General features: G+C 33.9%; 1 long non-coding RNA gene across 2 annotated transcripts in view; it reads right to left on the reverse strand.

The window, feature by feature from the left end:
• Positions 1-16,996: 16,996 nt before the first annotated feature.
• LOC306803859 overlaps positions 16,997-22,751 on the reverse strand; it is a 48,843-nt gene continuing 43,088 nt past the window's right edge. Inside the window, exons 3-5 of one of the 2 annotated variants that reach the window (XR_013774727.1) lie at positions 22,341-22,436; positions 18,772-18,896; positions 16,997-17,472 (exon numbers count right to left, since the gene is read on the reverse strand). This is a non-coding gene — a long non-coding RNA (uncharacterized lncRNA). The remainder of the gene's footprint in view (positions 17,473-18,771; positions 18,897-22,340; positions 22,437-22,751) is intronic. The other variant, XR_013774726.1, reaches the window with a different exon arrangement.

Genomic DNA, 22,751 nt, shown 5'->3' on the forward strand with positions numbered 1-22,751 from the left:
TTGTTTTGCATTTTCATAAGTATTGATAGAACTGTAGCTCCAGAAGTCTCTGATCACTTTGAGTAACCTAAGTGACCCCCATAGGTCACTTCAAGGGTGTACCTTCATAAAATTTTAGTTGTAGAATATAATCATGCAAGATTTAAAAAATCAATACAAACAAAACAAGTGAATAAAAAGATAACATAGTCTGTAAGGAAGAAATTAAAAGGATAAAATCAAAATACAATCAGTGCTATTTTCTCTACAGTATTTCCATTCAAATCCTAACTCTGAGCTCTACCTTCTCTCAAAACAATTTTATCCAAGAGTTACATAAGAAAGGAGTTCAGGTATCAATTTCAAAAATACATTTTATATTAAATGATCTCTGGTCATTTTCATTTCCTAGAGAGTCGAATTATTAATGATGATTCCAATTAACTTCAGAATTACTTTAACTACAAAGATATGAAACCTGAAGACTGAAATATGTATTTATAAAATAGAAGATGTCAGTGCTTCTAGGATCACAAGAATATTTTGTATGATATTCCTATGCATTGAACCATTTTTTGCATCAGATTTCTTGTTTCATATGAAAATTCTGGAATTGACACATTTTCTACACAGAAAGAAATTTAAGATTCTGGACTTTTGATAGCAAGACAAATGCTTTTCCTAGACGACCTCAAATGTCTGCCTTGCCAGCAGACTGCTCAGCCTGTTTGCATCTGAGAATAGAGACTAGTTGCTTTTTCTTGACCCTCATTAGCAGAAGATTTTTGTTCCTTGAGTAGAACTACAGTTTAAGCTAATAGTGAATATACTAGTGGTTACCTCTGCAGTGCATGAGCCTTTTTGATGTTCTACAATAAGTGTCTCAATAAGCCCTAAATGTGAATTCAGTGCTAAAACAACTTTCCCTTTCATTACTCTTTATTCCATATATTTTGGCATACAAATAAAAGTATTACTTAGGAATTACTGTCAATAATAATTAATGTAAAAATATTAAGTATGAGGCAAATGTCAAAAGTCAGGCATTGGAGTGCAAAGGTTGGGGCATTTTATCTAAAGGCTTTTGGCAATATTTTGGGGGGAAAAGTGCATAATTAGCTAGAAGAAATTATGTTTTGAACATATGTGCTTTAAAATATGTGACTACTTTAAAAAATTCCATTTTTAATCCTTGACTTCTGTATCTTTTACTGTTTATCTAACGCTTTTGTTCTTTGCTAGACAGAACACTATGTGAGTCCCCTAATACAGCAAACACTGGGCCATGACATTTCTAGCTTTGTCCTTCCTTTAATTATGTTTCATGCTGACCCTCTTGTCTGGAGCCAGTACCAGAAAACACAGCTTTGATAGCAGTGTTTACATGAATGTTTGATAAGCATCTGTCAGCCCTTAGCACTCTACAAGTCTGTGTAACACAAAAGACAGCCAGGAAACCCTGGAGCTTTTGCCACCTGAAAGCATAATCTGTGTGTTTTCTGAATTTCAAATGAGGACAGAAATGGTTCTTTTATAACTCAGAATATAATTTATGTAGCATTTATTACAAGGATATATTAATCAGAAAAGGTTGTTGGTACTTTTCATTAAATGAAGCTTTCAGGAACAAGGTCAAGATGTCTTTTAATATGTACTTATCTTACTAAATTGTGTTTGATCCCTCTGAAGAAAGAAAGGAAACATATAAAATGGTACAGGTGACTAGACTATTGACTACATCAAGACGAGTAGTGAGCAATTAACTACATAATTTAGAAAGTTTTAAATTAATTTTTTGCACTTCAACTCGAATATTTATTCATTTTCTGTAGAATTTTCAACAACTTTCAAGTCAACAATGGGGCTGCAAGAGGCTTTTCTTAGCATGAAATGGCAAGCAAAGCAGTGCTTTCAGGAGCCCATATATCTAACTCCACACTGCAGGAAAGTTCCTTCAAGCTCTAGTAGATGCACACGTCACCTATTTATAGATCCTACTTCCTCAAGAAATTAAAGAGTACAGCAGTGTGTATGTTATTGAATAAATTCTAAGGAATTCTTTTGTCTTTTCTTATCAAATAAGAGCAAAATAAGTTAGCAGCTTCACCAAGCATCAATTTGTTCATTTATATCATCCCATCTCTATGTGCTGCATGCAAAAACAGATGGAAATCCACCTGTGTCAATTAAAGAAGAGACTTCTGACTTCTGAGACTTCTTCAATAAAAGGTGGAGAGAATGAAAAAGCAACATAACATTAACAAACATTTGAAAATTCCACTCAGTGTTTGCCTATCAAGCAGTCCCTTAGTGTTCCCTGTTTTAGGCCAATTGGCATTTTCTTTCAGACCAGGACTTTGTATGTTCAATTCTTTTCTCAATTACACTGGCACACATTAGGAGTAACTCTGCTATATTCAAAGTAATTATTCTATTCACGCCAGTATAACTGAGATTAAAATATGCCCCTCAGAATGCTATTTTTAAAGGTTGAAAGGTTATGGTGATTTCTATATACTGTATGAATCAATCCCACGGAAAACATGCTTAAAATACAGGGTTAATTCCTTATAGTATTAAAAAGAGCTCTTTGTTGTCTTTAAAATCTATTTAAAGTTGATCACAGGTTTTTAAATTGGCACACGTGCTTGTCAAAATATGCTGCTCTAAAATTAATTTTCTTTGAGGAATGTTTCCCTGAATATTGCAATCAATTAAAAACATGCTAATTTTCTCCCCAAGGCTAGATATCTATATTTAATATTTTCAATACTTTCTAACACTACCAGCAATTTTTCTCTACGCATTGGAGTAAATACAGGGAATTATGGGAACGTATTTCAACTAGTTTTTAATGCTTTTTCTTAAACAAACAATGAGAAAATTGCTAATTAATATTTTCCATTTTTGTGCACAAGCTGTGAAATTGCACAGCTAGCTGAAACTAATGGATCACAGAAACTCTCAGTCTTGAGGGGAGCGAAATATACAAAAATTTGGTACTTGTAAGCCTCTACTACATAATTTTGACAAACAATGAACTCATCACAGTCACAAATATCCAGATATGCACTCATAGTACAAGATGCAGGTGCATAACTGGAAGTGTAAAATTTGCTTGAAAATGGAGCCTTTCAGGAAAGTTTTTAGCATGTGAACTTACAACTGTAGGATACCTGTTAATGGCATGCCAATTTAAACAAACACATAGGACCTTGTTTTCAATTTCTTGTCACTTTGCCAAACTTGTTTAAACAGAAATTTCTCTCTTAAGGAGTGGATTTGGGTAACACTATGTTTACAGCCTATTTCCTACTGGACTGTTGTAAAGCTGAATATTCTTACACAGGGCCAAGAAAGACTTTTTTGCAATTCAAATTTATTTCTGGCAATTAATATTATTGCATTTGTGATAGGATCATGAAAGGAGCGTGCTGGACCTTTGAAACATAATAATCTAAAAAGTCTCTGGTACAGTTCTGGCTCTGGGTCAGCTATGACTCTCCCAGAGAATTACCACACACAGTTGGGAGTTACAATAGACCAAGGACCAGTCCTATTATGCAGTTTGGATGATGTCACCCTTGTAGAAGGGGAAAGAGTGCAGCAGTGTGGATGTGAGAGGCTCTGTTCCAGCTGGCCTCAGTGACGAGAATGGTCCTGGGAATGTTTAATTTATGAGGATAGATTAAGTCTATGGTGCCAAGGGAAGGAATTGAAAACTGCTGTCCTTCGCTCTCAGTGCCCAACCTGCCAACCGTGGGTAGCACAGAGAGGCAAGACATTGCCAAAGGGCCAGGAAGGAGTGACTAAGACAGATGTTCTGCACTTGCCTGAGGAGGGAAAGTGTGGGATTGTTGAGGTTTGGAATCTTGTTTGGGTGAAGAGTAGAACCAATGGTTAAGACAGTAAGCAATCAATCTTTGATGTGCAAGGCTTTAATTTTTATTCTGACTGATTCAGGCCAACTAATTAGAGATACCTAATAACTATTCCAAGAGTTTCCCTGTAAATTGCTTTTAGTTTTTCTTGTTGGTGCTGTTCTACTTTGTTCAAGACAAAATTTTTAACTGGGACAGGAGAAAGAAGGGCCTGCAGTCAGGACCAGATGGTGCCATCAGTGGACAGCTGAGCACTCTGTTGTTGCTCTGCTAGGTATTACTATGGCCTAGCAAGAGAGGTACTGTCTAGTCTTAAATAAGGCTTTATTTCAGTTTCAACATTTTCTGCACAATAAATAGCACCTCCTTCCCTACATATAATTTAGTATAGACAAAACTGTGTGATTGATTGGTATATAAGATTCTATTAATTACTCAGTATTACTAGATTTTGTTTTCTCGTTTTTACTCTTCAAAGTAAAAATATAATAATAAACAAAATTATTTGTTTCATGTTTTCCATACAAAGGACTTTATTTAGCACTTTCTTACACGTGAATGATAGTACATTTACCTGTGAGCACTGTGTCTTTTTTCCTGCAAAAATTCTAAGACATTTTAATACCATTTTTCTTAAGTTTCTGCAAGGAAAAAAGGAGATAGCTTTCATATGGTACAAGATGTGGATCTCAGAAATTGTGAAAATCTATTTCTGCATTTTGAAGGCCAACAAAAGAGGTAGAGTCATCAATGCATATCAATGAGCATTAACCCCATGTGTCTATTCTAAGTGCAAATCCAGCAGATTTAAATTAAATTTAAAACAACATATAAAGATCCCAAGAAACAAAATTTGTTCTTTCTTGTCGTCTTCAATTTTGTCTTTATTTTATGGCTGCACCAGATGGCTCCAACAAAACATAAATGTTATTCATTTTCACTGATTATTTATTGATGTGAAATTACTCACATTCATAACAATTAGAGTGTTAGCCCTACTGTAACAGGCAACACCTGTCTTATAATTCATTTTTGTCTTTCTGTTTCCTGACTTGCATGACATAGGTTTTTGTCAATCTTTTCCTATGCCATGACTACTTTATTATTAAAAGTCAACAAAATCACTGAGGTTGAGCCTGGCAGAGGCTGAATTCAGAGCTCACACAGCACTTGATTGCTTTTATAGGTGAAGTAGCACTTACCAGTGTTTTATCTTAAACCAGTGAGTGAATGCATCTTCCGGAGAAACTGCTCAATGCACTGAAAAACAATTCTTCCTCACCTTTCCATCAGAAATCCTTAGAAAACACAAAACCATTTACAAACTTTTTTTAAAACTTAGCAGCACTGTGAAATAAGCACATTGTCTTTGCTTTCAAATACCAGAGCATTGATATCAGCAATTGAGAGATGGGGACGAATATGGATCACAAACAAATTATATTGAGTATACAAGGTATTTTTATTGGGGCTTTTTAGGGATATATGTATGGCACTTATATAGGGTTCTATGTATACTAATAATTTCCCATTGGTTACACATTCTTCATGACATCAACTTTCACATGTTTCTTGGTCACTCCTTGCCCAGGGAGCTTTTATCTGTGTTTGACTCTAACACGTTTTCTGCTTGATCAGGCCTAAGATATTAGGTTCCTTTATCAGTTCCATTTTACTCTCTGTTTTATTCCTCATATATTGATGTTATCTGGTGTAAAAAAAAAATATTTTCCCAGAGAGATATACAGAAGATGACAAATTGTGGAACCACATCTTGCAATTGCAAGTCTTTTGAGTTGCAGCTTGAATAAAAACTGAAAAAGTTAAAATTTGTTGAGGTGAAACTGAAACAGAAATTTGTGGGTAAGGATATGAGTGATTCAACAAAATAAGTTAAAGTTGCAAATTTTGTATCAATTTAATGTTCATTTGACTTGGAAAATGAAGTTTTTCTCTTTTATTGCCGTCCTGTTTTCAGCTTGTTGCATTCTATTGAGGAAAATCTCCAGTGCTATATAAAAATTTAAAGTTTCACAGCTTCAAAAAGCCTAAAATAAATTTTAATAGCATATATTTTGAGCAGTAAAACCTTTCTTCTTACAAATATCTAAGGATTTTGGAGGTTTTATTATCTGGCCCTCTTCAGATAAATTTGGGTTGAGTACTATTGTCCCACTTAAAAGTGTAATTTTCCCACAATTCCAGCATTTTTTTTCTCTGAAAATAAAGTTTCTAGCTCTATGTCATAGTTCTAATGGTTATTCCATATTTCAGCTGCAGAACTACAATAGCAGAAACACAAGTGTTTAAAAAAAGGATTAAAAGAACATTAAGGTTCAGAAGACACAGGAATCAGCTGACAAACTCATGAGACATTTAATTGAGCTACTATAGCATGAGAGTTCAGATCTGTACACATTTTAACAGAGTAGGCAGGATAAACTGGTATTTTCACTAACTCGCTATGTCATTGTTTTTTTCTTTTTTGTCCTACTTTTCTCAAGTATTTACAGGAGTTCAGTTTTTCTCTTCAAAACTCCTAATTTTTTGTTTATGTGTTATCCAGAATGCTGGCAGAAATGCTTCCTGAACATTCTTCTGAGTCACAAACTACCAATTTCATACAGAATGAAAGCACAGTAAGATTTTCTTTCTACTTTGATGCATGTAGGACATAAGAATCTTCATGTAAAATCTGGGATGAATCTCTCCCAGAGCTTAACTTCTAAAATGCCCTTTCATTGAGACTTAGAAAACATGAATAAGAAAGTGGGCAGAGGTTTCAGAAAGGCCCTACAACATCTTAATGCCTCTCTCATACAAACTACAACACAGTAGCACTTCTCTAGTTTTCGCCATATCTGCAAAAAGTGAATTTTTCACAATTTCAATATTGTTGATAACAAACATCAAAACTGTTCTGAAACAAAAAATTTTACTTATGGATTTTTTTTTCCCTAGAAGAATAGCCTTCCAAATGAGTGGTAAAGCTCAAAAGTCACAGAAGATTCAATGGTTTGCTTTTTTTCATAAGACCCACAATCTTATTTTAAACTTTTTTATGTATTTTTTTACAACTTTCTCACAGTACTGAGCTGAAGCAGAGTAGGTGTTAGGGTTTAGTCTGAAAGTTGATGTATGAATAAATAACTGAATGAAATCTGTTCAGGGCTGCATTTTCTAAGGATTTCTCAGGGGTTTTTAAAGCTCCAGGTCACTATATCACAAAATTATATTCCTGAGCTCACTCCCTTCTAGCAATACATGACTTTATGACATTGAGGAAGAATGTCCTTGCATCATGAGTCCACAAAGTGGCTGATAAGAACAGAGACACGACAAGCAGGTGGTGTAGGACTGAACAAGTGCACTGAGAGGGAAGGGATGTATCTCCCTGCCTCTAATCCATACAATCCTCCAGTTCTACAAGATTCAAAAATCCAGGCAAACATCTAAGGGATTTGCTATTTTAAGAGTATCTGTGCATATGGACCAGTTGACAGGCAATAAATATTATTTAAGACATTGTAACAGCAGAGCTACTTTTCAAGAATGACTCCTGCTTTGTATGAAGTAGTCTTCTTTTGGCCAGTCTACACCTGTAAAAGTGGTTCAAGTGTACTCATACTGACTGAAGTCAGCTCTTTAAAAAGTGAAAAGCACACTTTTTTGTGCAATATCATGACATATAAGCCTTTGGCAATTCATTTGTCATCTGTTTTCTGTTGTATAACTGATCAGAAGCAGCACAAGGTAGGAAATTAGAATGTAGATCCTGAAGAAAGTGTGATATATAAAAACCCATAGTTCTACCAGTTTTTTTATTTTCCTCAAACACATTTTTATTAGTAATATAAGAAGAATGCATATTGAATATTAGGTTTTTCAGACAGAAGCAGAAATGTTCCATTAACTTTGGTGAGTCTTCTGAATCTGAAAGGTGAATTCTATATGAATGATTTTAAAAGGACTTAATTACAATTTCATACCAAAACTAAAATTATGCTCAGCTTCAAAAGGGATTTCTATCTCCAAAGTTCTGTGTGAACAGTATTCAACATTTGCCTTTGCTTCAAAGATGCACACACTTCTTTGAGACTTTTTACTTGACTATGATGATCTCAAATTGGTTTTATGTTGCTGAATCCTGGTTTTAGAGGAGTGGAAATTATTTACTTAAACAAAGCAGCTTAGAGTCACTCCATAGGGACTGCTTAGGCCCCAGCAAAGCTAGATTTCAGTAACATTTCATATAAATTGTAAAAATGCCATAAGTGATCCATTACATACATTTCCATATGCACTTTCATTATGAATTGGTTAATTTTATTCCCTTATTGTTCAGATTCATAGCATATGGACCATAAAGATCAGTCATATCCTGGGAATATTATGAAACTACATGGGAACAGACACTGACTTGTATATCTGATGTCACAGCAGTATTTGGCAATATTTATGAGTTCAGACTCAGATTATTTGTGCTCATGATACAAAATTCCTCTTTTAAAGAACCTGGAGATAATTTCAGTTGAGCTATTGGGCACCACTCAATATCAAGGTCAAATCATACTTGCATGGCAGACCTTGTGTGAAGGCAGCATTCAGCCCTCAGTTACATTCACACTTGCAGGAGAGTGCCCATTGTTTGGTGGCACGATAATCTTGTTTTTCCAGGAGCCACAGGAATTTCTAATTCATCTGGCTCACCCCGTCTCCCATTCCCCAGCTGTGGGTGACAGAAGAGACAGAGATTTCCTTAAAGCTATGAGGCTTTAAAATAAAATTGAAACACAACCCATATGTCATGTTGTAAAAAATGCAAAATATGCTGGATCTGTAAAAGCGGCACACCAGGCCATATGCTTCTGACAGAACAGCTTGCATATGTCTAGGCCTCTACACTGATTTCAAGAGCTGAAAACAGTGGCTATCTACTCCACTTGTTAAATTTGTTTTGCTAAAGTCAGGTTTACATCTACAGTCAAAAAAAAAAAAAAAAAAAAAGTCTTTATCAAAAGCTTGATGACTGGCTATTTATTTTCTGCACTGCTTTGATCAGCCATGCTGTAATCAAGGAAAGTGGAAAAACTGTAAGGTAGTTGTTCAAACACAGATATTCAGTCTACAATGAGAAATTGGGACCCAGTTTTCAGCACCAGGAGAGTGTGTCATACTACAGGTGGTGTGCCCTGTGCAAAAAATGGCACTCTACTCAGTTTTGCCATCATCTCAAACACTTTCCTGTCATTTCCTACAAGACTAAGGAATGTTAATTCTTCTACTCAGACCCAATTCCCACAACATTTTCTTTCACACAGAAAAACCTGCATGAACACTGTATTAAAGGTCTTTTTCAATCTGCGCTTGCCAGGAAATTCTAGAGTCATTAACCCTCCTTATTATGCACAGTATCATGGAGGTCTAGGAACAGCAGGATGCTTCACATACAATAGCCTATGTGGTATAAGAACTAAAATTCACACAATTAAGCAGGTTAGTATTCAGCAATAACCTTTCTGTTTTGATGATGAAATGTCACCAGAATAGTAAAAAACTTTTTATATATGAACAGTGCAAATATCTGTACATTTTTGGACTTTCTGCGAAAGCAGACTTTTGCAGGAATGTGAAAATTCAGAATATATTTAACCTTGTTATATTCAATCCTTATTGAAAAGAAGAATTTAAACTGTTGTTTTCCAGATACCTTATAAAACCAAGTGATCATTTTCAACAATCCAGCTTCCCAAATGTTATCTGAATTTTGCAGAATTGTTTCCCTCAGTTAATAACTGTTAAGATATATTTTCTACAGGACAGTAGACTAGAGGACATTATTGTAGCTTTAAAACCTTATGCTGTTACCGGTGAAATCCCAAACTCCCAAACTCATTTTATTGTATTTTTGCATATCTTTATCTAATACTGAAAGGAAGTTGTTTCTTTCTATAAAGAATGAGGCAAAAGTGGTTTTATTTGGTGTGGCACTTTTTTTCTTAAACTTAAGGCTTGATTAGATGCCCTCTTCCCACTGCAGCGGTTCAAAAGTGAAAGATTTCTCAATGCTTGTCACACTGTCAACTAGGAGGTTTTCATCACCTTCAATCTACCTAGTAAACTGTTTAGAAAATGCTCAATTATATTTGTCTGTCAAAATGAATAGCAAAACCTTGCTCATTAGACTGTGCAATTTTAGACAGAGGTAAGTCAAGGGGTTCCTGTCCAAGTCACCTGGCAGATCTGAGGGAAAAGTGTCCTGTGTGGGTGGGGATGTTCAGTTGCAGGCTGGCTGGCTGAGTCAGGAAATTCCACCAGACCCGGTGCATCTTTTCAGCAGGGTATATGATTAGTTTTTTTCCTCTGTAAAACCCATATGGTGCTTCCATATTGCCATGAAAGTTTGAAAGGAACTATTCAGAGTGAATCTAATCTTAACTATCAGGGAATAAGCATACAGATCACTGTGTCTGAAGAGGATCTCTATGTCCCCAAACTGCTGTGCAAGAACAGTGAGCCTTAACAATTTTTTACCTATAGTTCTGAAATGACACCATTAAATAAAGTAACAATCCATATAGCCATGATAATCCTGTCAGGAGATTAAAGAAAATATCTTTTTTATTTTCATGGTGGTGGTCTAACAGTCTCTTGTTTACATAAATATACATTTAATTAGTAGGTCTCTAGAGCTTTTGTTTTCCCTGGAAATGAAGAGATACTTAAAAATGTGGATTTTGGTGTTAGGTAGCAAATATTAGATATATTTTCACCTCTTAAATAAGATAAATCAGATGTTTCTAAGTTACTTGCACATGGCTGCTTGAATAAAATAAAATGACATTCTAAATAGTAATGCAGCTAGTTTTTTGGGGCTTTTTTCAAAGCAGAAAAAAATCTCATATTTTCCTTGTAGCTGCAGACAGAAATTAAGTTTATCAAATCTAGCTAAAAGACATTAAATCTATCATCATTACTACTTAGCTTTATAATTTTATTATATTAATAATGATAATAATAAAAAGATAATAATAATAATGTTGATTATGATGATGGTGATAATAATAATAGAAATAATAATTTGACATTCCATTTGAATATCACACTGTGTATTCCAAAAGTTCTTACAGTGGGGAAACAGTTACAGTTTACATTTACTTATGTGTCTATATTTGCTAGTGCTGTCACAGATTTGTGTGACACCATTAGGACACAGATTCTGGTTTTAACATAATTACTTTAGACTTGAAAAAGTAAAAAAAAAAATCATATTCTTTTAATTCCAATTTTCTAAAAATATGTTAATAGTTAGAGATGTCTGTGCTGTTTAATAACTCAAAAATATTGATATGTTAGTTTTGGCAAGTATATTTTATATACCATTCATTATCTTCAACAGTTCCAAAAATTATACCATTAAACCATTTTTATATATATGCATATAGAAATATCCAATTGGCTTTTGTTTTTTACTTCTTCAAAGTCTTTTTTGAGAAAATAGATTAAACAAATTGTGTAGTTGTGCTAAAAGCAGCATTTCAAATTTACCACCAGGAAGGGGCACTCCTTAATATAGTACCCAGGTATTTCTGTATTTCCCTAAGTGCTCTGAAAGCTGAATGGTTTTTATTATGTTGTTTGTTATTGGCTTGTCATTCTCCTTTATTTTTGTCTCAAGTTTATATTAACACTCTATGAATTTTTTCCCCAGAAGTTTTGTCTCTGGGAGAGGAAATTTAATTCAAGTTTTATTAAAAAAAAAAAAAGAAAAACATGTCATGAGAAATTAGTACACAGAGCTAAGTAAGGTTCAAGAACTAATATTTGCACTGCAATAATGCTGAATTCAGCTATTCCTGTTGTGTCCATGAGAAAAACTAAACTGGGTCTCATTTATGTTTGCTGAACTGAACATGCCAGCTACAACAAAGTTTAGGATGAGTTTTGCTCTTGCTGCAGATGCTGAGTCATTTATAGCATTGGCTTAAATGTGTCTAGCTGCAGTGGTTACCATCTTCCTTTCTCCATCCCTCTGCTCTGCCATAAATTTACACTCCCACAGCAGGGCTGTCTGAGCAGGCTGTGAAAGGCCTGGCTGATGATGAACCATGGTAGTTTGCAGACTGTTATGCTAACATAAACCACCACTAACTTTAATATGCTTTACATTAATATGCCTGGCAGCAGATAGGAAGGCAGACTGCAGGAATGGAAACTGTTTCAGCTGTCTCAAATTAATTCATTCTATATATATGAGTCAAAGTCTTTAATGTCTACAAACTATTCAGGCAGAAGCTGTTGAAATATAATGTCCTCCTGTCTGCCTTAGATAGTTATGGAAAGATACAAAGAAATGAGTTAACATTTCTGAAAATACATGTATAAGGAAAGCCTTATCAAACTTTTACATACTTTTGAGAAGCAAGATCATAATATTATAAAAAATGTTCCTAGGATAATTATTTTTTTTCCTTTTTATTCTCAATTATGAAAGTATGCCAAGTGTTTCAAATACATACCCACATTAAACATGTTGGGGTTTTAAGATTATTTTTCCTCTTTGTGCTTTGTCAGAAGATTCTTTTGCCTCCCTTCAAATTTGATCTTACGACTGCCATTTCCTTTGCCATCATGAAATAAAATTACTGCTGGTTAACACTAAAAGTACTTGACCCCAAAACAGAGTTTAAGACTAGTCAACAGATAGTTATTCTAGTAAATTTTTCCTGTGTATTTTCTTCAATGATGTTCAGAGAGTGCCAATGTAATCCTGCAAGGCTTTTAAAACATATATTTGGTCATTTGGAACCCAAAAAGTTATGAAACCACTCTGCTTGTAGTTTGCCCATTTCTCTGTTGATTCTGGACAGATTGCAGAGGATTTTGTAGCAGGCATTGCAACTTTGTTGATTCTGGAAAAAAATTAAAACATCAGTCTACAACTATTTTAGCTGTACAACTACAAAACATAACCAAAGGCATTGTCCTTCCTCTTTTTTCTATTTCTCTGGATTTATGCTTATATTCCTATATGTGACATATAATGAAAGAGAAAGAAAGAGCAAAAGAAGCTGTAATGAAAGAAAGAATTGACTGGAAATTGGGGTGGGCATTTCTAAAGACACATTTGTATTTTGCCTATTTATGGCCTGCTTGTGGAGGTTTTGTGTTGGTGGTTATGTTAGTTTGGAAGTTTTATTTCTCCATGAAGGGCTGTCAACAGAGGAGTAAGACACTGAACAAATTGTCTCATGTCTGAGCTTTACCAGGCATACTCCAGATAATGAGGAATTAGTAACCACTACACTCCTTCCTCCACTGTTCCTGAAACGCCATAGAACATGAAGTTTTTTCTTTCAAAAAATGTCTGCTACACAGGGTTGAAATTGAAAATAACATTTATATCTAGTCCAAAAATGTCTAAATAATCATTTGCTCAAATCTCTGTTTGAAAAATTAGTTGCAAAGGTGTTCTTTTTTATTAACTGCAGTGATAGAACTAAAGTTGTGAGCTCATTGTTAAAATCACACAGAGTTCAGTGCAGAGGACTACTTTTATTTTTACCATGCCAAACCTCAAGCAATTTATAACTTCTGTATCTCATTCAGCTTGGAAGCTTAAGGACTAAAACTTGGTGGAGTTCTTCCACGCTCATGACAAGTTTTATACAGTAAGGTATGAAGTCAGCAGGATGGCACAGCAAAACCCAGCCCTGATGCATTTACCTAGAGACACAGATTAGACCCTAAATCAGCTCTTTACTCATCCTGGTCTAACACAGTTCACAGCAAAATCTCTTTGAAGACTTTGCAAGAGACACTGTACATCTGTGAAATGTCTTCAGCTGGTACAGAAATGGCAGGGGTGAGATGTCCTGATGTTTCCTCTGAGTGGATGTTGCAGACAAAACTGTTGCCAGGATACACACAGTTTTAAGAGCAATGAGCAGGCAATAACAGGATCTTTAGGAAAATGTAATACATGTACAGATTGTTTGTATCCAGGGTTCATGTGACCCAACTCAAGACACCTGTCACTGCAGTGAGATTCAACTGTTTTCAGTTTAAAACAACATTTGAAACTGGAAAGAGGGAAGCATAAAATGTGATGAAATTTCTCTTGCCCCAAAGGTCCTTTTTCATATTAAATTTTTGTCACAGAGATAAACAAACCATATACTTTCATTTGCTCAAACTCTTCATTTAGCCTCTAAACTAATAAACTGAAAGTTAATATTGTTTAAAAAGTGAAATACCTGTCAGGAAACAGGACTGGAAGATATTTGGCTATATCAAATGAAAAATACAGTATAATGAAAATATTAAATATAAATACATAAATATTAAAAATAAATAAATATATAAATTGTATTTATAATGAAAATACAATGTTTAAAATTTTAAAAGCATTCATTTAAAATTGTTATTAAAAAGCAAAAAAATAAATCCTCCAGTGTTAGGCAAAATATATGTATACAGAATGCTCATCCAAATCTCAATGAAGCACTTTGAATATTTTCTCTTTCAAATTCATTCATGAAAATGAAGGACTAAAAGAAAGTTGATTCATTTAAAAAGTATTTGTTGTTCATTAAAATTGGTGGTAGAAAGCAGAAGGCAGTGTGCTTTTTATAAAATTCATATTTTTTCATAATTATTATAATAAGTAAAAAATATTCAGCTGGAATATTCTGAAAGGAGGTGCTAGAAGGCACCAAGGATTCTCTTCTCAGAGGATATATATTTTTGAAATATCTGACATTTTCACAATCCAGTTAATCCCCAAGACAAAGAAGACCATTATGAACCTTCAAGTTCAGTTTTACTTTTTAGTACAATTTATCAGTACTTCACTCACCCAAGACTCCCAGCAGGTCCTGTCAGAAGTAAAGAAACTCCATCCAAAACTTTCTTGAGATTGTTGGGCGAATTTTAACAAGTAGACTTAGGAGAGTTCCAGATCCTTCTCCAGTCAAATGGAACAAAGAATTTTACCAAACAAAGCTGTAATTAAATGATTCTTTCAAAATGCTGTCTCAACTTTTTCATTATACACAGGAAATAAGGTAGACATAGCATAGAAAGGAGTAAATAGAACTTTAAAGAATTTTTTATTGATTCACAACAGATCAAATTTATTTTGGAAAAAAAAAAAAGATACTTAGTTTATTCTGGTATCCTAGAAAAGTTGAATACATGGAGGAAAACCAAGGCAGAAGAAACTAGTCAGATAGAAATCTGACTAAAAAGTCAGTGTATTGCTACCATTATTTTCATACTGAATCCAAAACACAGCACTAGACCAGCAATTTAGAAGAAATTAACTCTATTTCAGCCAAAAGCAGGACAATGTTCTATATGCAAAACTGTGATATTAATTTCATTGTACTAATTTTGCCATATCATTTATTCAAAAGCAATATAGCAGTCTGGGCCAGAGTCTCTACAAAACTTGGATTCCAATGGCTACCATCCATTTAAATTTTGATATTTATATAGTGGAGGTTCTGTGCTGTATAGAAAGAACACTACAGGGCAAATTTTCTCTTAGTGGATTTTCACTCAACTAATTCAAAAGTTTTATTTGGTTTGATTTAGTTTTAAGGGAAGATGAAAATATGGCTTTCATTTCCTCTTGGAGACTGTAAATGGTTCTAAGATGAAAGAACATCAGGGGGAAAGCAAAATGCTGAAAAGAAGTTCCATCTTAGCTGATTCTAGCCAAATTTCACCTTCTCGTTTCACTGTGATGTTGAAATAAATCAGATGCAATGATAGAACTTTTCCAAGGGACTACACAGTAGTCCCTTTTTGAGTGGAAGACACAAAACCTGTATGATTCCTGGGATAACAATCACATGAAGAGAGGTCAGAAACTCAATTCAGAATTATTACTCTTGGGATCGTATTTATAAGCACCTTTTTATTTTCCTTTGAAGAAGAAAATCAAATGCTTTTGTTGTTGTTGTTGTTGGTATTGGCCCATTTTGTTCAGTTTCACTTGCACCAGTGCTTGAGCAAGAGGAGAGGGAGTTACTGCATTGATGAGACTGTCTGCTGTGTGCATCCATGTGCTCATGGACAGGTAGCTGAAAATCCTGTGTGTGTCTGTGATGCACTCCAGCTTGAGACTTCTTCTTTGTCCTTACAGAATTAGCATTTTCAGGGTCTGGATGTATAGGTTTTCTTCCCATTAAAATTTGGATTACCCCAAGGTTACTCATAAGGATATCACTTTGCCTAAGAATAGGCTTCCTTCCTTGGTGCATTCAACTATTGTAAAATTTATCCTCTTTATTTGTAATCAGCAATGAAGTACTTCTTTCAAATGAACAAAGATGTTGGTCTAGAAGACATCAGGAAAGGACATTTATCTTGAGATACGTATTGAAAGTAAGTATTCTACAAATCATGTGGACAGAGGATGTTATCCCTGTTTATATAGTTATATATTTTAAAGTGAATACCAAATCACACAGACTTTCTGAAGTAAGAGTAGTCAAAGCTCCATTTAGATTAAAGTATCTTTTGTCAATAATGCTGCTTCAAATTACTAGGCTGTCCCATAATGAAATAATGCAAAATCCAGGGGAATGTTTTCTCTAATCATTCTACATAATTATTTTTATTTATATTGGATTTTATGTTGCAAGTTGGTGTGCTGAATCTCTTAGAATACTAAATAAGTGAAGTATATGTCTATAATAAAAGCAACTAAAACCTTATAGAGGACATCCTCTATAAGGATATATTTTTATATCCTTATATTTTTAAAAGATGTTTCATAACTGTACACAAAATTCACAATATTTCATTTTAAAATTGTTGCATGATAAAAAGCTCATAGAATTAAGAACCCCAAAGGGTTGAAAATTGTCTCAAATATCCTAGTCACATTCCTAGTGCATATAAATATTTTATTTTGAACAAGCAAATTTTCTCTGTGAGAATTTTGGTTTTGTGAAGATACGGAAAAAATATTGACAACAGTGTCATGTCTTACCCTGCTTCTCAGTAGTCACTAGCTGATTGTCAATCCATTGATGAATATTTTATCAATTTAGTGGTTCAGGTGATTTTTTAAAATAATTTAATCAATAAATTCATCCAGCTCATGTTTAAGAAGGAATGGAAATGAGAAAGTCTTATGAAAGGACCTTTCAAGGAACATTATAATGACTGTTTCCCACTTTTCTTCAAAATGAGTGATTTTAACGTTGAGGGCAATCAATTTGTCTTTGATACATTCATATTTTCTGATAGATTTTGGCTGTAGCAGCATATTTGAAAGCGATAGAAATACATATTGTACAATTTTTCTTGAGATTGACACTCTGGAACTCTGGACCTTCCATTTTTCTTTTAAGGAGGATAAGTATATTGTTAGCTTTTTTTTTTTTAATGTTAGTTTGTCTGGTGAATGCTAGGCAGCCAGTTTGGGTGGCTGGCCCTTCTCAGAGTTATGAAATTCTCAGTGCAGCACAGAATCCTTCTGGCTTCCTTATACTATTCTGTGTTTATTTGGTAGATGCCTGGGTGGTTGAAATCCCCTGTGCAGATGAGGCACAAATGAGCAGAAATCCTCTGGCTGCCAGGCTTCATCCTTTGCATCCTGTGGAGAAGGTGGTTGGTAACAAGCACTCACCACAATGCCAGTGGTTTATCCCTGTCTCAACAGCTGTGTCTTTGGCTTTAGACTGCAACTCTGTGTAGTCAAAAAGGTACTTACATGGAAGATAAATAGCTCTAAGCAGTGAAACCAGACTTTTTTGGTCCTTTCATTTCATCATTCATTACCATTGCATACAGTATTGTCACAAGTCAGTGTCATGAATTGGATTACTGTAACATTAGATAGCTTCCCATGATATTCTAACATCAATATTTTGTAATATTTGTTTTGGGAAAGCTGTTTGAAGTATAAATAAATGCCTAGAACAACAGAAAAAAAATGGCATTTGATCCCTTTCAATAGTTTAGGGAGCTGCAAGCAAGTCTTAACAGATGGTAGGTTAAAAATTGAAAGGTGGAACTGTATTGGAGGGAATTAGTTGACTGTGATGTCAGTTTACTAAGAAAAAACAGACAAACCTTTTTTTTTTTTTTTTTTTCCCCTGAGGATGACATGAAACCCAATGGCTCAAGAAAGAAAAAACTGAATGTTTAAACATTTCTATATCACCATATTTAAGGAGAGGTGGCATTTTCCAGTTTACACATGAAAATCTTTTTTTCTCTTTTAGGACTGAGACAGCTACAGACAACTTTTCACTGAAACAGAATGGTTTTATAAATTATATGGCAAAACAAAATCAAGAAATTTTTCCTAGATATCTTTTCTGATGTTACTATCAGAAATTATTTATCCAACAAATAGATAAGAACTTCATGCAATCTATTTGCATGGAATCACAGATTCACACAATAATTTAGGCTGGGAGGGATCTCAGGTTTTCTCCTTCAACCCACTCCTCAGAGCAGGTGTGCAGTCGATCAGATTTTTTAAGGCCTTTTACAACAGTATACTTGTTCCAATCACTGACCATTCTCATTGCATTTCCTTCCCCTGATATCTAATTAGGAATTTTCTGTCATACATCCAGAATTTTATTGGTATAACTTTATGTTCTTCTAAACTGCAGGAAGCAAAACTCTTGTCCCAGTACAACCATTGCAGCCTGGATGACCAAGTCAGTTTTATACTGCTACATTTGGCCTCCTAGTTCCACAGATGTCAGAATCATTGGGGAAAAAAATTAAACATGCATGCATTTTGAGAGGTTAATGCACATATACAAATGGTGAGAGTCTATTCTGCTTATTATCCAATTCACCTTAACAAATATGCTGAAATAATATAGCACAGCTAACCCTGCACATACTGCTTAGGGACAATGGGAAGGCTTTTCACCTCACTGTCTCACCAGCTGTAGACAAAGCCTTGTCATCTCTGTCTGTCACACATTTTCTTTGCCATCTTTGAAATCACACTTCAGCTTCATCTCCATCTGGGGCAGAAGCAGGGGTGCTGCAATACTGCAGGAAAAATGCTTTTTTAGTATTTTTAGCTTGATTGGATGATGAGAGCTCTGAAAATGCTTTGACATAAACTGGTCTTTTGATGGTTATAGAGAAAGTTTGCAGGTGCAATACGCTGACCAACTGCAAAAAGCAGCTTAGGATGACAAGTACTACATTAGCACAGTTCATATGGGAAATAACATTTTTCTAACAGAGATAGATATGCCCTGCGTGCTGCAGCCAAATAAGGATTCTTCAGATTTCTTCTTTGGCTCTTTGAATATGTATTCAATTTTATACATGTCATTAGCACATTTTGTCTAAAAACAGGAGAAATGGTAAATCAAATTATGCCCCAAAATACAAATGTAAATCAAGAGTTTGGCAGTGTATATGAAATTCAGAAATTAAACTTACACAAAAGGAATGGGAAATGATTACTCAGTGTTAAATATCCTGAATTAAATTGTCCTCAGATCAGGCTAATAGCAATATTAAGGTATTATTTTACTTTTATGAAGTATTAAGAATCAATCCTTTAATATTATCACCCATCTGAACTTTTGATAATTTGCCAGCTTTATAGTGAGGAACATACATTTTCTTTATCCCTGATACCTTTCAATTCAACGTAGAATTGGAGGCAGTAAAAGAATTTCTGCTATTCTTTAGCATTGACATGGTTATTTATCAGGAAGGTCAGGAACTGAACTGTATTCATCTCAAGAAATAGTTGCCAATTGTCGTAGAAATGAATAAAACTTTCCATTCTGTAGATATTTACTGGGCTCCTGCAATGGATCTGCTGGACTTCCTATTGCCTATCTAAGCTCTACTGAAAGTGTCTTGAACTAATCTTTTGTTAAACCATCTCTTCTTTCTACTAGAGAAAAATAACTTCACATTGAAAACCAAACCAACATCTCTTTTAACATGTAAGATATGATTTTATTATTTTATTTTAAATTATTTGTCTAGTAAAATATTGAAACTACTGTCTCAGAAAAGTAGCAATTGAACAATGGAATAGCAACATGGACAAGTGAAAATGAACAAAAAGTTTGTTCTGAAATATTTTCAAACACTTTTGAAAAAGATCTTCCCTTAAGTCATCCATAGAAAGTACTCCAATTAAAATTTAACCACACAGTACTGTCTTTACTAAAATCACATGTTGCTAAGGGATCTTACAGAAGCTTATCTCAATTTTTGTGAGTTCTAATACATCCAACCATTTAAACTGGATCTCATTACAAAATTCTAAACAGAATGATCTCTATATTGCTCCTAGCAGAAGAAAACAATTATTAGATATTTGCAAAATATTAAAGATATTCAAAAACCCAGGCAGTGTTAAACATAATTGTATCAGAATATGGACATCTAGGAGTCAATTCAATGTCAACTATGAGAGCAGAATAGCATTAAATATTACTATGCTCTCAATTAAATATAAGTAAAAGATACTTTGATAAAAAAATTTCTATCTTCAGATGACAAAAGGTTTTATTAAAATAATTTTTTCATAGTCTTATTTTAAAAGTGAAAAAGGTGACAAACAGAAAATCAGAGAATTGATTGAGAAGATGTCCAAATTTACTGTTTTCTGGAAAGCAAGAGAATGCATTTCCAAGATTTGCACTCCTTTGAAGATTTTGCTTATGTGAGAGTCAGATTCCTTAACTCCTGAATATATAGATGCTTAAAAGAGAAATGTCAAAGTAAGAAATAATAGTGATTAAAGTATTCTAATGAATTCCATCAAAGTGCAAATTTTTCAGTTTCACAGTTTTGTCTTAGTGTGCATCTTTATAATAAAAGAGAAGAACTTTTTAGCAAAGCAAAGAAAATTATTTTGAACAGAAAATACTAAATGCAGTCTTAATTTTTTAAAAAAAGTACAGCTGCAGTTATATTTAAGTATAGGCATTGTTCTTTCTAAGATAAATACCTCCCCAGTTTATCTTGCAAGAGACAGGAGAAGTTTTACCAACCCAACAGTTAACTTACAAAAACCATTTCCTGACACAGCAAGTAGAATCTGCTCCTCTGGGCAGTCTAAATCCATTGATGAGATCAATTACTCAAGGAGCAGAAGTGCTTTGGCTCTCTCCCATACTGGACAGGAATGCAATTTTTTTTTTCCTTCTGTAGTCATCAAGATAATGTTGACGCAGGAAAAACTGAAACCTGTTCTTGCACTGCACTAAGCGCTAACAAATAATTTCATTGCTATATTTTAATTGTTTTTTTTAATTTATAAACACATTTGAGAATTATGTCCCTTGGAAACTAAATTGCAAGATTTATTACTTTGGAAAACCAAATAGTGAGAACTAGAGGAAAGTAGAGACTCATAACTCTCCATTTTTGCTGACTTCATTCTTAAAAAAACCTTCTTGAGAAACAAATCGCATGAAGCAATTCCCCATAATTTTCAAATATCAAGACCCTTTTCCTACAGGTTCAAAACGTTGGAAGAAAACAAAATTTTTTAGGATTTATTAGTGTTTTAGAAAATAAACTAAACACTGAACAGTGAACTAGTTCACTGTTTTATGACTATTTTGCTCAGCTAACTGTGTTTAAATTTGGAGAATAATGCAATGCAACTGTCATGTTTATATAAAACAAGAAGTTGTCTTTTTATGCACTCAAATTTAAAGCAATGACAATCTTTCCCAGGAAAGATAGGTAAAAATGCATTATTATTTCCAGACCTAGTCCTTATGTCTCAATCTATTTTAAAAAAGGAAACAAATAAAAAAACCACACAAATTTGACCTTTCATATATTAGGTAATATGTTTCATGAGGTTTAACATAGTTTTAATCAGCCTGGAACAGAAAACAGTTTATTTTCTTTTCTTATTCTTAGGCTATATAACAGTTATGCTGCTGCTGAATTTCTGTGTCCAGAACTGTTATCATCATAGCCACTAAAAGTGAATGAAAAATGAGAAATAAAATATACAAAAGTTTAAAAAACAAGTCAGTAAAAAATTTTCAATATCATAAAATAAAAGCTAGTCAAAGAAACAGAAACAGGATCTGAATTCTGGAGAGAAAAAAGTGTATGCTTATAAAACCTTTTATATCATTATGTGACTTAAATTTTCTCTATAACAAGTCCAGATAGTCAAAACACATTGCAAGCTTCATAATAAAATAACATGTGAGAAGATATGCTACCTTTAAAAGCATAATCAAGAATAAATGACATATGCATGCTGTAAACAGTATTGTGGCAGATGGATGACAGTTCAACTGCACACTTACTAAAAACTACAAGAAAATTCTAGAGTGTCTCTCATATCTTTTTTTTAACTGCTTCACTACAGGTTTTTGCATATGCCAAGTCTTTTCTCGTTCATGCTCACTTGGTAATAATACAGATTCTTTTAGTAGTGTATCATCAGCTGACATTATAAATATGGAAAACAGAACACAACTTGCTTACCTTCTTCCTAAGACAAATGAAGTCCAACAGTGTTAAATAATGTGAGGCATTACTTCAGTTTTCTGTGGGATTTTGTGATCTAGTACACCTAGTTGTCTAGAAAAGACAAAATCATTAACTATTACTAATTCAGCCCTAAACAATCAGACCCAGATGGTCTGAATCATTGAATTCTAGTCATTGATTTAGTTGTTGCTCTTATGCCAATAGCCATCTCTGTGCACTATGGATAGATTTCTTTACATCTAGGTCTATTTATAAACTCAACTTTGTTATGGAAATCTGTCGCCTTATCTTTTGAAGAATAAGAAAGAAAACGTCCCACAATGTTTATGATTTTGTCAAGAACTGCAACTACTGGTTGCTTATAGTTTAATTGTCTTATCTGTTGTGATGCTTATATATGCCATG

This window comes from Erithacus rubecula, assembly GCF_903797595.1.
Source record: "Erithacus rubecula genome assembly, chromosome: 6".
In the NCBI taxonomy this organism is placed as follows: Eukaryota; Metazoa; Chordata; class Aves; order Passeriformes; family Muscicapidae; genus Erithacus; species Erithacus rubecula.